This window comes from Somniosus microcephalus, chromosome 6 (assembly GCF_052327205.1).
Source record: "Somniosus microcephalus isolate GS21.2 chromosome 6, FLI_Smic_1.0, whole genome shotgun sequence".
NCBI classification, from domain to species: Eukaryota; Metazoa; Chordata; class Chondrichthyes; order Squaliformes; family Somniosidae; genus Somniosus; species Somniosus microcephalus.
This window is the reverse complement of record NC_140992.1, coordinates 152,872,478-152,887,329: the sequence shown is the minus strand read 5'-3', so window position 1 is coordinate 152,887,329 and position 14,852 is coordinate 152,872,478. Positions and strand designations below refer to the sequence as shown.

Genomic DNA, 14,852 nt, shown 5'->3' with positions numbered 1-14,852 from the left:
CAGTTGAAGCATGGACCATTGTCGCTAATGGAATTCCATGTCTGGCGAAGATGGATTTCACATGCATTATGACACTGCTTGCTGTGGTGCTTCAGAGCAGTGCCATCTCAGGATAGTTAGAATAGTAGTCATAGAGTCATAGAGTTTTACAGCACAGAAAGAGGCCCTTCGGCCCATCGTGTCTGTGCTGTCCATCAATCCCTGTCCAGTCTAATCCCACTTTCCAGATATTTACCATTTAAATGAAAAAGGTCCATACCAACCTTTTGCCATGGTGCTGTTGGTATGTCAGTTTCTATCATTGGTTCCTTTGCTTGTTTGTTTTAGTGTTTCTGACATGTCTCACATTTGCCTATCATGTTCTCAATGTCCTTATTTATGCCAGGCCAATAAACAGTGTCTCTTGCTCTCCCTTTGCATTTTTCAATTCCGAGGTGTCCCTCATGAATCATTTTGAGCATGTCTTGACGTCAAGCCTGTGGAATGACTATTCTGTTCTGTTTTAGTAATAGTCCACTTGCGACACTCAATTCTGACCTTATGTGAAAATATTTTGGACAGGAACCTTTTGGCCAACCATGATGAGTGTTCTCTATTGCTGTTTGTAATACTGTATCTTTTACTGTTTCTTCTGCTATTTGCTTTGATTTTGTGTCTGACACGGGCAGCGCAGCAGTGACCATACTCAGATGAACCTCCACGTCTTCTTCAGTAGAGCTCACATGACTCATTGTGGGTGCTCAGGATAGTGCATCTGCTAACACTATGTATTTGCCTGGTGTGTAGATCAGTTCAAAGTCATATCTTTGCAGCTTCTTCATGAGTCGTTGAATCCTTGGAGACATCTCATTCAGGTTCTTTTTTATGATGGCAACCAGTGGGCTGTGGTCTGTCTCAACTGTGAAGGTGGGAAGTCCATATATGTAGCCATGAAACTTTTCTAGTCCAACTACCAAGCCTTCACATTCCTTTTCAATCTGCGTGTATCGACACTCAGTATCAGTCATAGACCTGGAGGCATAGGCAACAGGCTTCCAATCTTCACCCTCTGCTTGTAGCAATACCGCACCTAGGCCATCTTTTGATGCATCCGTTGAAACTTTGATTCTTTTTGTTGGGTCAAAGAAGGTGAGTACAGGTGTGGTTGTCAGCACTGTTTTGAGGTTTATCAACACTTGTTCATGTCTTTCTGTCCATGCAAATTCATTTGTTTTACGTAGCAGGTCTTGGCTGACAAGTTAGGAATGAACTTTCCAATGAAGTTTATCGTCACCATGATGCGTAGCACTCCTTTTTTGTCAGTGGGTCGGGGCATTTTTATTTGGCGTTTACTTTTTCCATATCTGGCTCTATTCCTTTCAGGTTACTGATCATTACAGCTGATGGTGGAGCTGGTATCTGAGAGTGGGACAGACTGTGTGTGTGCGATGGAGGAGCTGTTATCTGAGAGTGGATCAGGCTGTGTTTGTGCGTGATGGAGGTGCTGGTATCTGAGAGTGGGACAGTCTGTGTGTGTGGGTGATGGAGGTGAAGGTATCTGAAAGTGGGACAGATTCTATGTTGGTGATGGAGGAGCTGATATTCGAGAGTGCGACAGGCTGGGCGTGGAAGGTGGAGGATCAGGTATCTGAGAATGAGAGACTGTGTGTGGGTGATGGAGGAGCTGGTATCAGAGAGTGAGACAGACTGTGTGTGGGTGATGGAGGAGCTGGTATCTGAGAGTGAGACAGACGGTGTGAGGGTGATGGAGGAGCTGGTATCTGAGAGTGGGACGGGCTGTGTGTGGGTGGTGGAGGAGCTGGTATCTAAGAGTGGGACAGGCTGTATATGGTTGATGCAGGAGCTGGTATCTGAGAGTGGAACAGTCTGTGTGTGGGTGATGGAGGAGCTGGTATCTGAGAGTGGAACAGTCTGTGTGTGGGTGATGGAGGAGCTGGTATCTGAGAGTGGGACAGGCTGTGTGCGTGGGTGATGGTGGAGCTGGTATCTGAGATTGGGACAGAATGTGTGTGGGTGATGGTGGAGCTGGTATCTGAGAGTAGAACAGTCTGTGTATGGGTGATGGAGGAGCTGGTATCTGAGAGTGGGACAGGCTGTGTGCGTGGGTGATGGTGGAGCTAGTATCTGAGAGTGGGACAGGCTGTGTGTGGGTGATGGAGGAGCTGGTATTTGAGGGTGGGACAGGCTGTGTGGGTAGGTGATGGAGGAGCTGGTATCTGAGAGTGGGACAGGCTGTGAGTGGTTAATTGAGGAGCTGGTATCTGAGAGTGGGACAGGCTGTGTGTGCGTGATGGAGGTGCTGGTATCTGAGATTGGGCCTGGCTGTGTGGTGGTGTTGGAGGAGCTGGTACCTGTGAGTGGGAGAGGCTGTGTGTGCTTGATGGTGGAGCTGGTATCTGAGAATGGGACAGGCTGTGTGTGGGAGTTGGAGGAGCTGGTATCTGAGATTGAGACACAATGTGTGTGGGTCATGGTGGAGCTGGCATTTGAAAGTGGGACATGCTGTGTGTAGGTGATGGAGGAGTTGGTTTCTGAGAGTGGGCAGGCTGTGTGTGGGTGATGGAGGAGCTGGTATTTGAAAGTGGGACAGGCTGTGTGTGGGTGATGGATGAGCTGGTATTTGAAAGTGGGACAGGCTGTGTGTGGGTGATGGATGAGCTGGTATCTGAGAGTGGGTCAGGCTGTGTTCGTGGGTGATGGAGAGGCTGATATTCGAGAATGGGACAGGCTGTGTGGGAGGTGGAGGAGCTGGTATCTGAGAGTGAGACAGACTGAGTGTGGGTGATGGAGGAGCTGGTATCTGTCGGTGGGACAGGCTGTGTGTTTGCGATGGAGGAGCTGGTATATGAGAGTGGGTCAGGTGGTGTTTGTGTGTGATGGAGGAGCTGGTATCTGAGAGTGGGACAGTCTGTGTGTGTGGGTGATGGAGGAGCTGGTATCAGAGACTGAGACAGACTGTGTGTGGGTGATGGAGGAGCTGGTATCTGAGAGTGGGACGGACTGTGTATGGGTGGTGGAGGAGCTGGTATCTGAGAGTGGAACAGTCTGTGTGGGTGGGTGATGGAGGAGCTGTTTTCTGAGATTGGGACAGAATGTGTCTGGGTGATGGTGGAGCTGGTACCTGAGAGTAGATCAGCCTGTGTGTGGGTGATGGTGGAGCTGGTATCTGAGAGTAGAACAGTCTGTGTGTGGGTGATGGTGGAGCTGTTATCTGAGAGTGGGACAGGCTGTGTGGGTGGGTGATGGAGGAGCTGGAATCTGAGAGTGGGACAGGCTGTGTGTGTGTGATGGAGGTGCTAGTATCTGAGATTGGGAAAGGCTGTGTGCGGGTGTTGGAGGAGCTGGTACCTGTGAGTGGGACAGGCTTTGTGTGTGGGTGATGGGGGAGCTGGTATCTGAGAGTGGGACAGACTGTGTTTTTGTTTTGCAGGAGCTGGTATCTGAGAGTGGACAGGCTGTGTTTGGGCATTGGAGTATCTGGTAGCTGAGTGAGGGGCAGACTGTTTGTGGGTGATGGTGGAGCTGGCATCTGCGAGTGGGACAGACTGTGTGTGGGTCATGGTGGAGCTGGTATCTGAGAGTGGGACAGGCTGTGTGTGGGTGATGGAGGAGCTGGTAATTGTAGTTTATGTGCCTTTACGAGCCCCAGGTGTGCTGTAATGCCGGTAATTGCCACTCGGGCTATATAAACCTGTATATTGTGTATATCCGTTAGAACCACCCCCCAGACTTTGCTTAGTAAATACCTCTGAACCAACTCCTGTCTTCAGTGTCTTTATCAACACACGGGCAGTACAGTGGCGACGAAGTGGAAACGGACTTACCTGCAATTCGGCAGCACCTCAAGGACATCGATTCCTTGGGCATCCAGAAGACTCAAGGAAGTGAGAGAAGCTGTTGTTTCACCAGCTGGCCAAGCTGGTGGCAGGTACTGCGCTAATCCTTCCTGGGCATCAGGCTGGTGCTCCAGCGGCTGGCTCTACAGCTGAGACAGGCAGCAAAATCGGAGGCAAGCAATAACGGACTGGGAGGGAGCACTCGGGAGACGGCCGGCGCGGCTGCAAGCAGGTCGGCGTTCAGACCTACAGAGAGAGTCCGGCGGGAACGAGTCTCCAACTGTAGATAAATAAATAAATAAAAGAACGGAAACCGCGGGAAACAGCGTTGTCATCGGCAGCAGTGGCGGGAAAGCACGGGAAGCACCATATCTTTTCTACAGAAAAGAAAGAAAAGCGCGGGAAGTGCCATATCTTTTCTAAGATGCCTAATTCTGGCAATATTGATGCTTTTGATAACGAGATAGAAGATTGGACCACATATGTGGAAAGAGTGGAGATATATTGCACCGCAAATGGAATAGAAGATGAAAAAAAAGCTTCAGTACTTCTGGATCTAATGGGCGCAAAGACATACAAGCTGTTACGAAACTTAATCACTCCAGCCGAACCGATGGACAAGAATTTTAAGGAGATTGTTGATACCCTACACTGCCAATTCGAGGCAGGACTGGCAGATTCTCTGCGAGACAAATTCGTCTGCGATCCCCTAAGTGTAGAAACACAAAAAAGGCTATTTTCTGAGAAAGATTTAACACTGGACAAGGCTTTCAGTGCAATAGGAGCTACAGAGATACAGCAAAGGCCACAGGACTTCGGCACCCATGAAATGACACGGGGTTTCGAGAGATGTTATCGCTGCGACAGATCCACCCATGACCAGAGGGACTGCTGGTTCAAGGACAAAGCATGCAGGCAATGCGGAAAGATGGGACACATTCCACGTGTGTGCCGATCTGGAAACAAAAAATCCACTAACAGGAAAAGAATCAATAAGGAAAAGCACAGAAAGGTACAAATGATGACGGACAGTAGCTCCGAAGACCAGAAGAGCGATAGTGACTCCAGGAACAAGAGACTAAGCTCTCTCAAATTACATAATGTAATTGCCAAAGAAGATTACCAGACCATTTGGGTTACCCTCACAATAGCAGGGTCCCCAGTTAAAATGGAGCTAGATACAGGATCAGCTCTGACCGTCATAAATCGACGGGATTACGAGCGGCTATTTCCGCATATACCTTTAAAAGACACATCCATTATCTTGAAAACATATACGGGGCAGAAATTGTACCCCAAAGGAAAAATAAGGGTGCCTGCTGTCAAGCCCAACATCAGAAGGGACGTGGAGAACCGGCAGTTTCAAGGCATGAATGAAAGGCCAACTAGAACCTTTCAGATAGGTCAACAAGTTTTGGCCCGGGACTACCGTACCGAGAAATGGCAGCCTGGAACTATCTGCACACGACTAGGACCACTGATGTATACCGGAGAAAGCATAATAAGGCGCCATGCTGACCAAATCATAAATTCATCCGAAAAGGGACAACCTACACCATAACTCTATACATCTAACGATGAAGTAGAGATACCCATATCTACCTCCGATCCGGTGATACTGGAACCCGATGAACCCGACACTGGCATTCAAGCCGAATCAGCCTTGCCAGAAGAACCTACTACACCACCAGAAACTACTACACCCCCGAGGCATTATCCGGACCGAGTCAGGAAGCCTCCTGAGAGACTGACTTATAATTAATTAATGACAGCAATGTATATTATTTTGCTTATAACATGTAATTAATAATTACTTAAAATATGATGTACTGGTTAGCTAAAAGGGGAAGAATTGTAGTGTATGTGCCTTTAAGAGCCCCAGGTGTGCTGTAATGCCGGTAATTGCCACTCGGGCTATATAAGCCTGTATATTGTGTATATCCGTTAGAACCCCCCCCAGATTTTGCTTAGTAAACACCTATGAACCAACTCCTGTCTTCAGTGTCTTTATCAATACACGGACACTGCAGTATTTGATAGTGTGACAGGCTGTGTGTAGGTGATGGAGGAGCTGGCATCTGAGATTGGGTCAGGCTTAGTGTGGGTGATGGTGGAGCTGGTATCTGAGATTGAGACACAGATTGAGAGTGGGTGATGTTATGTTCATTAATAACTAATTGTTTTTATTAAGAACAGCTAGCTTTTGCTAGACACTTTATTGAGCACATGTGGACTTGGTACAGTATCTGTAGAGGCCTCCTTCTTGACTGCTGCCTTGTGGGTAGACTAGTGCATCGTGGGTAGCCCACTCTTATATACATACAGCACCACCTAGTGTACCATTCCAGACTGACAGGTTACTGATCATTACATCCCCCTTTCTTTGAGGGTAAACAAAATCAGTATCAATCAAAATCAATCAATAACAACATAAACATCTTCAACAGTCAATACATTTTCAATATAGTTTTCTTTGTACTCAAAGATAAAGTCTATCAGGCTTTTTTACTTCACGTGTGGATCTTCTGAGCACAGGTAAGTCTGATGTGTTTTCTGGTGGTGAGTGACAAGATTCAGTTGCGGCATTGTCATCGATTTGCTCTTCGATAGTCTCTTGTGTTTTTAGGAGGGAACGGCGGTTCCTCCTGAGAATCTGTCCTTCCTCAGTTCTAACAGTGTATGACCTTGGTCCTACTTCCTCATGAACTGTAACTTTCCTGTTCCATGCATCTGGATCCTCAATCCTGACAACATCATCCCTTGTCAATGGTTTCAGAGTTTAGGATGACTTGTCATAGTATGATTTCTGTTTCAGCTTTAACAGATGAAGTGTCTGTCTCAGTTCCTTACTCTGCTTTTCTTTTGCACAGCAGGGTAGCGTGGTACGCAACTTGCGACCCATTAGGAGTTCAGCAGGTGAAGAACCAGAGTCTAAAGGTGAGGCTCGGTAGCTCAGCAGGGCGAGATAAGGATCAGACTTGCTTTCTGTCGCTTTCTTCAGTAGCTGCTTGAGAACTTGAACACCTTTCTCTGCCTTACCATTTGACTGAGCATACAAAGGACTGGATGTTATGTGTTGAAAGTCATAATGTGATGCAAACTGTTGCCACTCCTTACAGTTGAAGCACGGACCATTGTCGCTAACGGCAATCCTGGGTATTCCATGTCTGGCGAAGATGGATTTCACATGCATTATGACACTGCTTGCTGTGGTGCTTCAGAGCAGCGCCATCTCAGGATAGTTAGAATAGTAGTCAATCACTATTAGATAGACCTTACCATTTAAATGAAAAAGGTCCATACCAACCTTTTGTCATGGTGCTGTTGGTATGTCAGCTTCTATCATTGGTTCCTTTGCTTGTTTGTTTTGGTGTTTCTGACATGTCTCACATTTGCCTATCATGTTCTCAATGTCCTTATTTAGGCCAGGCCAATAAACAGTGTCTCTCGCTCTCCTTTTGCATTTTTCAATTCCTTTTGAGCATGTCTTGACGTAAAGCCTGTGGAATGACTATTCTGTTCTGTTTTAGTAATAGTCCAATTGCGACACTCAATTCTGACCTTATGTGAAAATATTTTGGACAGGAACCTTTTGGCCAACCATGATGAATGTTCTCTATTACTGTTTGTAATACTGTATCTTTTACTGTTTCTTCTGCTTTTTGCATGGATTTTGTGTCTGACACGGGCAGCGCAGCAGTGACCATATTCACATGAACATCCACGTCTTCTTCAGTAGAGCTCACATGACTCATTGTGGGTGCTCGGGATAGTGCATCTGCTAACACTATGTATTTGCCTGGTGTTTAGATCAGTTCAAAGTCATATGTTTGCAGCTTCATCATGAGTTGTTGAATCCTTGGAGACATCTCATTCAGGTTCTTTTTTATGATGGCAACCAGTGGGCTGTGGTCTGTCTCAACTGTGAAGGTGGGAGGTCCATATATGTAGCCATGAAACTTTTCTAGTCCAACTACCAAGCCTAGACATTCCTTTTCAATCTGCGTGTATCGACACTCAGTATCAGTCATAGACCTGGAGGCAAAGGCAACAGGCTTCCAATCTTCACCCTCTGCTTGTAGCAAGACCGCACCTAGGCCATCTTTTGATGCATCCGTTGAAACTTTGATTCTTTTTGTTGGGTCAAAGAAGGTGAGTACAAGTGTGGTTGTCAGCACTGTTTTGAGGTTTATCAACACTTGTTCATGTCTTTCTGTCCATGCAAATTCATTTGTTTTACGTAGCAGGTCTTGGCTGACAAGTTAGGAATGAACTTTCCAATGAAGTTTATCATCACCATGATGCGTAGCACTCCTTTTTTGTCAGTGGGTCGGGGCATTTTTATTTGGCGTTTACTTTTTCCATATCTGGCTCTATTCCTTTCAGGTTACTGATCATTACAGCTGATGGTGGAGCTGGTATCTGAGAGTGGGACAGACTGTGTGTGTGCGATGGAGGAGCTGTTATCTGAGAGTGGATCAGGCTGTGTTTGTGCGTGATGGAGGTGCTGGTATCTGAGAGTGGGACAGTCTGTGTGTGTGGGTGATGGAGGTGAAGGTATCTGAAAGTGGGACAGATTCTATGTTGGTGATGGAGGAGCTGATATTCGAGAGTGCGACAGGCTGGGCGTGGAAGGTGGAGGATCAGGTATCTGAGAATGAGAGACTGTGTGTGGGTGATGGAGGAGCTGGTATCAGAGAGTGAGACAGACTGTGTGTGGGTGATGGAGGAGCTGGTATCTGAGAGTGAGACAGACGGTGTGAGGGTGATGGAGGAGCTGGTATCTGAGAGTGAGACAGACGGTGTGAGGGTGATGGAGGAGCTGGTATCTGAGAGTGGGACGGGCTGTGTGTGGGTGGTGGAGGAGCTGGTATCTGAGAGTGGGACAGGCTGTATATGGTTGATGCAGGAGCTGGTATCTGAGAGTGGAACAGTCTGTGTGTGGGTGATGGAGGAGCTGGTATCTGAGAGTGGGACAGGCTGTGTGCGTGGGTGATGGTGGAGCTGGTATCTGAGATTGGGACAGAATGTGTGTGGGTGATGGTGGAGCTGGTATCTGAGAGTAGAACAGTCTGTGTATGGGTGATGGAGGAGCTGGTATCTGAGAGTGGGACAGGCTGTGTGCGTGGGTGATGGTGGAGCTAGTATCTGAGAGTGGGACAGGCTGTGTGTGGGTGATGGAGGAGCTGGTATTTGAGGGTGGGACAGGCTGTGTGGGTAGGTGATGGAGGAGCTGGTATCTGAGAGTGGGACAGGCTGTGAGTGGTTAATTGAGGAGCTGGTATCCAAGAGTGGGACAGGCTGTGTGTGCGTGATGGAGGTGCTGGTATCTGAGATTGGGCCTGGCTGTGTGGTGGTGTTGGAGGAGCTGGTACCTGTGAGTGGGAGAGGCTGTGTGTGCTTGATGGTGGAGCTGGTATCTGAGAATGGGACAGGCTGTGTGTGGGAGTTGGAGGAGCTGGTATCTGAGATTGAGACACAATGTGTGTGGGTCATGGTGGAGCTGGCATTTGAAAGTGGGACATGCTGTGTGTAGGTGATGGAGGAGTTGGTTTCTGAGAGTGGGCAGGCTGTGTGTGGGTGATGGAGGAGCTGGTATTTGAAAGTGGGACAGGCTGTGTGTGGGTGATGGATGAGCTGGTATCTGAGAGTGGGTCAGGCTGTGTTCGTGGGTGATGGAGAGGCTGATATTCGAGAATGGGACAGGCTGTGTGGGAGGTGGAGGAGCTGGTATCTGAGAGTGAGACAGACTGAGTGTGGGTGATGGAGGAGCTGGTATCTGTCGGTGGGACAGGCTGTGTGTTTGCGATGGAGGAGCTGGTATATGAGAGTGGGTCAGGTGGTGTTTGTGTGTGTTGGAGGAGCTGGTATCTGAGAGTGGGACAGTCTGTGTGTGTGGGTGATGGAGGAGCTGGTATCAGAGACTGAGACAGACTGTGTGTGGGTGATGGAGGAGCTGGTATCTGAGAGTGGGACGGACTGTGTATGGGTGGTGGAGGAGCTGGTATCTGAGAGTGGAACAGTCTGTGTGGGTGGGTGATGGAGGAGCTGTTTTCTGAGATTGGGACAGAATGTGTCTGGGTGATGGTGGAGCTGGTACCTGAGAGTAGATCAGCCTGTGTGTGGGTGATGGTGGAGCTGGTATCTGAGAGTAGAACAGTCTGTGTGTGGGTGATGGTGGAGCTGTTATCTGAGAGTGGGACAGGCTGTGTGGGTGGGTGATGGAGGAGCTGGAATCTGAGAGTGGGACAGGCTGTGTGTGTGTGATGGAGGTGCTAGTATCTGAGATTGGGAAAGGCTGTGTGCGGGTGTTGGAGGAGCTGGTACCTGTGAGTGGGACAGGCTTTGTGTGTGGGTGATGGGGGAGCTGGTATCTGAGAGTGGGACAGACTGTGTTTTTGTTTTGCAGGAGCTGGTATCTGAGAGTGGACAGGCTGTGTTTGGGCATTGGAGTATCTGGTAGCTGAGTGAGGGGCAGACTGTTTGTGGGTGATGGTGGAGCTGGCATCTGCGAGTGGGACAGACTGTGTGTGGGTCATGGTGGAGCTGGTATCTGAGAGTGGGACAGGCTGTGTGTGGGTGATGGAGGAGCTGGTAATTGTAGTTTATGTGCCTTTACGAGCCCCAGGTGTGCTGTAATGCCGGTAATTGCCACTCGGGCTATATAAACCTGTATATTGTGTATATCCGTTAGAACCACCCCCCAGACTTTGCTTAGTAAATACCTCTGAACCAACTCCTGTCTTCAGTGTCTTTATCAACACACGGGCAGTACAGTGGCGACGAAGTGGAAACGGACTTACCTGCAATTCGGCAGCACCTCAAGGACATCGATTCCTTGGGCATCCAGAAGACTCAAGGAAGTGAGAGAAGCTGTTGTTTCACCAGCTGGCCAAGCTGGTGGCAGGTACTGCGCTAATCCTTCCTGGGCATCAGGCTGGTGCTCCAGCGGCTGGCTCTACAGCTGAGACAGGCAGCAAAATCGGAGGCAAGCAATAACGGACTGGGAGGGAGCACTCGGGAGACGGCCGGCGCGGCTGCAAGCAGGTCGGCGTTCAGACCTACAGAGAGAGTCCGGCGGGAACGAGTCTCCAACTGTAAATAAATAAATAAATAAAAGAACGGAAACCGCGGGAAACAGCGTTGTCATCGGCAGCAGCGGCGGGAAAGCGCGGGAAGCACCATATCTTTTCTACAGAAAAGAAAGAAAAGCGCGGGAAGTGCCATATCTTTTCTAAGATGCCTAATTCTGGCAATATTGATGCTTTTGATAACGAGATAGAAGATTGGACCACATATGTGGAAAGAGTGGAGATATATTGCACCGCAAATGGAATAGAAGATGAAAAAAAAGCTTCAGTACTTCTGGATCTAATGGGCGCAAAGACATACAAGCTGTTACGAAACTTAATCACTCCAGCCGAACCGATGGACAAGAATTTTAAGGAGATTGTTGATACCCTACACTGCCAATTCGAGGCAGGACTGGCAGATTCTCTGCGAGACAAATTCGTCTGCGATCCCCTAAGTGTAGAAACACAAAAAAGGCTATTTTCTGAGAAAGATTTAACACTGGACAAGGCTTTCAGTGCAATAGGAGCTACAGAGATACAGCAAAGGCCACAGGACTTCGGCACCCATGAAATGACACAGGGTTTCGAGAGATGTTATCGCTGCGACAGATCCACCCATGACCAGAGGGACTGCTGGTTCAAGGACAAAGCATGCAGGCAATGCGGAAAGATGGGACACATTCCACGTGTGTGCCGATCTGGAAACAAAAAATCCACTAACAGGAAAAGAATCAATAAGGAAAAGCACAGAAAGGTACAAATGATGACGGACAGTAACTCCGAAGACCAGAAGAGCGATAGTGACTCCAGGAACAAGAGACTAAGCTCTCTCAAATTACATAATGTAATTGCCAAAGAAGATTACCAGACCATTTGGGTTACCCTCACAATAGCAGGGTCCCCAGTTAAAATGGAGCTAGATACAGGATCAGCTCTGACCGTCATAAATCGACGGGATTACGAGCGGCTATTTCCGCATATACCTTTAAAAGACACATCCATTATCTTGAAAACATATACGGGGCAGAAAGTATACCCCAAAGGAAAAATAAGGGTGCCTGCTGTATACAACGGCAAGGAAATACCGAAGTTGTATTTATACGTTCTACAAGATGGTGGTCCACCGCTGTTGGGACGTGAATGGATCAGAACAATACATTTAGACTGGCACTCCATTCAGGCACTGATGGTGACCAGTAACGAAAAAAATGATGATGACGTCATACCTGAACGATTAAAAGACATCTTGGGCAACGCCAAGGAAGTGTTTCAAGAGAAACTAGGAACCTTGAAAGGCATCACCGCCTCAATAAAAGTGGAAGATGCGGCAATTCCCAAGTTTTTTAAGGCAAGACTGGTGCCATACGCAATTCGTCCAGCAGTCGAGGCAGAGCTGGAGAATTTGGAAAAGGCAGGCGTATTATCTGAAATAGATTGGAGCGAGTGGGCAACACCCATCGTCCCAGTCATGAAGAAAGCATTGAAGAATGATAAATCTGAAGAACAGAGAAAAATTCGCATCTGTGGAGACTTCAAGGTGACTGTAAACCCGGTCCTTCACACGGTACAGTATCCTCTTCCGAGGATAGAAGATATTTTTGCCTCACTATCCGGAGGGAAACGTTTCACCAAAATTGACTTGGCACAGGCATATCTACAGATGGAGGTTGAAGAGGCCTCTAAAAAATATCTCACGATAAATACACACATAGGTCTGTACCAGTACAATCGACTGGTTTTCGGAGTAGCATCCGCTCCAGCTATCTGGCAAAGAGCTATGGAGCAAGTCCTCCAAGGGATTCCAGGGACTCAATGCTACCTAGACGACATCCTTGTAACAGGAGAAAATGACAACGAGCACCTTGCCAATTTAGAGCAGGTGCTCACTAGGCTGAGAGAACGGGGCCTACGAGCAAATCGCCCCAAGTGCGAATTTTTCCGAAATCAAATATCATATTGTGGCCACATAATTAATAATGAAGGGTTGCATAAGTCACCTGAAAAAATTGAAGCGGTCATAAAAGCCCCAGCACAATTAAGGTCGTTCCTGGGATTAATAAATTACTATCATAAATTTTTACCAAACTTATCAACTCTTCTCCACCCTCTTAATGAACTGCTACAAACAGGAGTAGTTTGGAAATGGAACGAAGACTGCAAACGTGCCTTCCATAAATGCAAAGACTTAATCACATCCAAAGAAGTTTTGGCTCATTACAACCCATCACTGCCAATCAGACTGGCGTGCGATGCATCCCCTACGGCATAGGAGCAGTATTATTGCATAAATTCCATGATGGCTCGGAACGGCCGATAGCTTTTGCGTCACGCTCATTGAACTCAGCTGAGCGTAACTATGCCCAAATCGACAGGGAAGCACTCAGCCTGGTATGGGGAGTAAAGAAATTCAACCATTACCTACACGGACAAAAATTTACCTTTTTGGCTGATCATCAACCCCTCATCTCCATATTCAACCCTAAAAAGGGTGTTCCCATTATGACAGCGCAAAGGCTACAGAGGTGGTCCCTTTTTCTAGGGGCACACCAATACAACATAGAATACAAAGGGTCAAAACAGCATGGGAATGCTGACGGTTTATCGCGCCTACCGTTGTCAACGGTAGAAGAGGCACCTGCAGTAGACCCAATGGGGATGTTCCACTCTACCATAGTGGAATGTCTAGCAGTAACAAATTCTGCCATTGAAAGGGAAACGAGAAATGACCCGACTCTTTCATGGGTCTACGATTTAACAGTGAAGAGATGGCCAGCACATGGCGAACCACTGTTGCCAGCATTCTGGCAAAGAACAGAACAGCTGTCAGTGTGCCGAGGAACCTTGATGTGTGGATCCAGAGTGGTGATTCCACCCAAACTCCAGGATAAAGTGCTAAAGGAGCTTCACGAGGGGCATCTGGGTGGAGTGAAAATGAAGAACCTAGCCAGGGCATTTGTATGGTGGCCAGATATCGATGGAGACATCGAAGAAATGACCAAGAGCTGCCTAGGATGCCAGAAGGTCCAAAACGCTCCACCACAAGCCCCTCTACATCCATGGGACTGGCCCTCATCTCCCTGGCAAAGGGTACACATCGACTTTGCTGGTCCATTTATGGACTCAATGTTCTTAATCGCGGTTGATGCACACTCCAAGTGGCCGGGGGTAATAAAGATGTCCTCCACCACCACGGAAAAAAAGCATCAAAGTATTAAGGACCATATTTGCCAGGAATGGGCTGCCGGAACAGATCTGTTCTGATAATGGACCGCAATTTGTGTCCGAAGAATTCAGAAAGTTCTTAAAAAACAATGGGGTTAAGCACTACACGTCCGCCCCATACCATCCCGCCACCAATGGATTGGCTGAAAGGTTTGTCCAGACCTTCAAGAAGGCCATAAAGGCCATGGGTAATGAAGACATAAAACTTCAGCACAAGGTGGATAACTTCTTATTCGCATACAGGAATGCAACACATATGGTTACCAACCAAACTCCCGCCATGATGTTCTTCAATAGAAACCTAAGATGCCGGCTGGATTTGGTCAAGCCCAATATCAGAAGGGACGTGGAGAACCGGCAGTTTCAAGGCATGAATGAAAGGCCAACTAGAACCTTTCAGATAGGTCAACAAGTTTTGGCCCGGGACCGCACCTAGGCCATCTTTTGATGCATCCGTTGAAACTTTGATTCTTTTTGTTGGGTCAAAGAAGGTGAGTACAGGTGTGGTTGTCAGCACTGCTTTATCCACACTTGTTTATGTCTATCTGTCCATGCGAACTCATTTGTTTTACGTAGCAGGTCTCGCTGACAGGCTGTCTTGGCTGACAAGTTAGGAATGAACTTTCCAATGAAGTTTATCATCCCCATGATGCGTAGCACTCCTTTTTTGTCAGTGGGTCGGGGCATTTTGAGTATGGCGTTTACTTTTTCCATATCTGGC

General features: G+C 47.7%; 1 pseudogene; it reads right to left on the bottom strand.

Annotated features, from left to right (window-relative positions):
* Window positions 1-1,317: 1,317 nt before the first annotated feature.
* On the bottom strand, window positions 1,318-14,845 carry LOC147116126 (uncharacterized; annotated as a pseudogene).
* Between the last annotated feature and the right edge of the window lie 7 nt (window positions 14,846-14,852).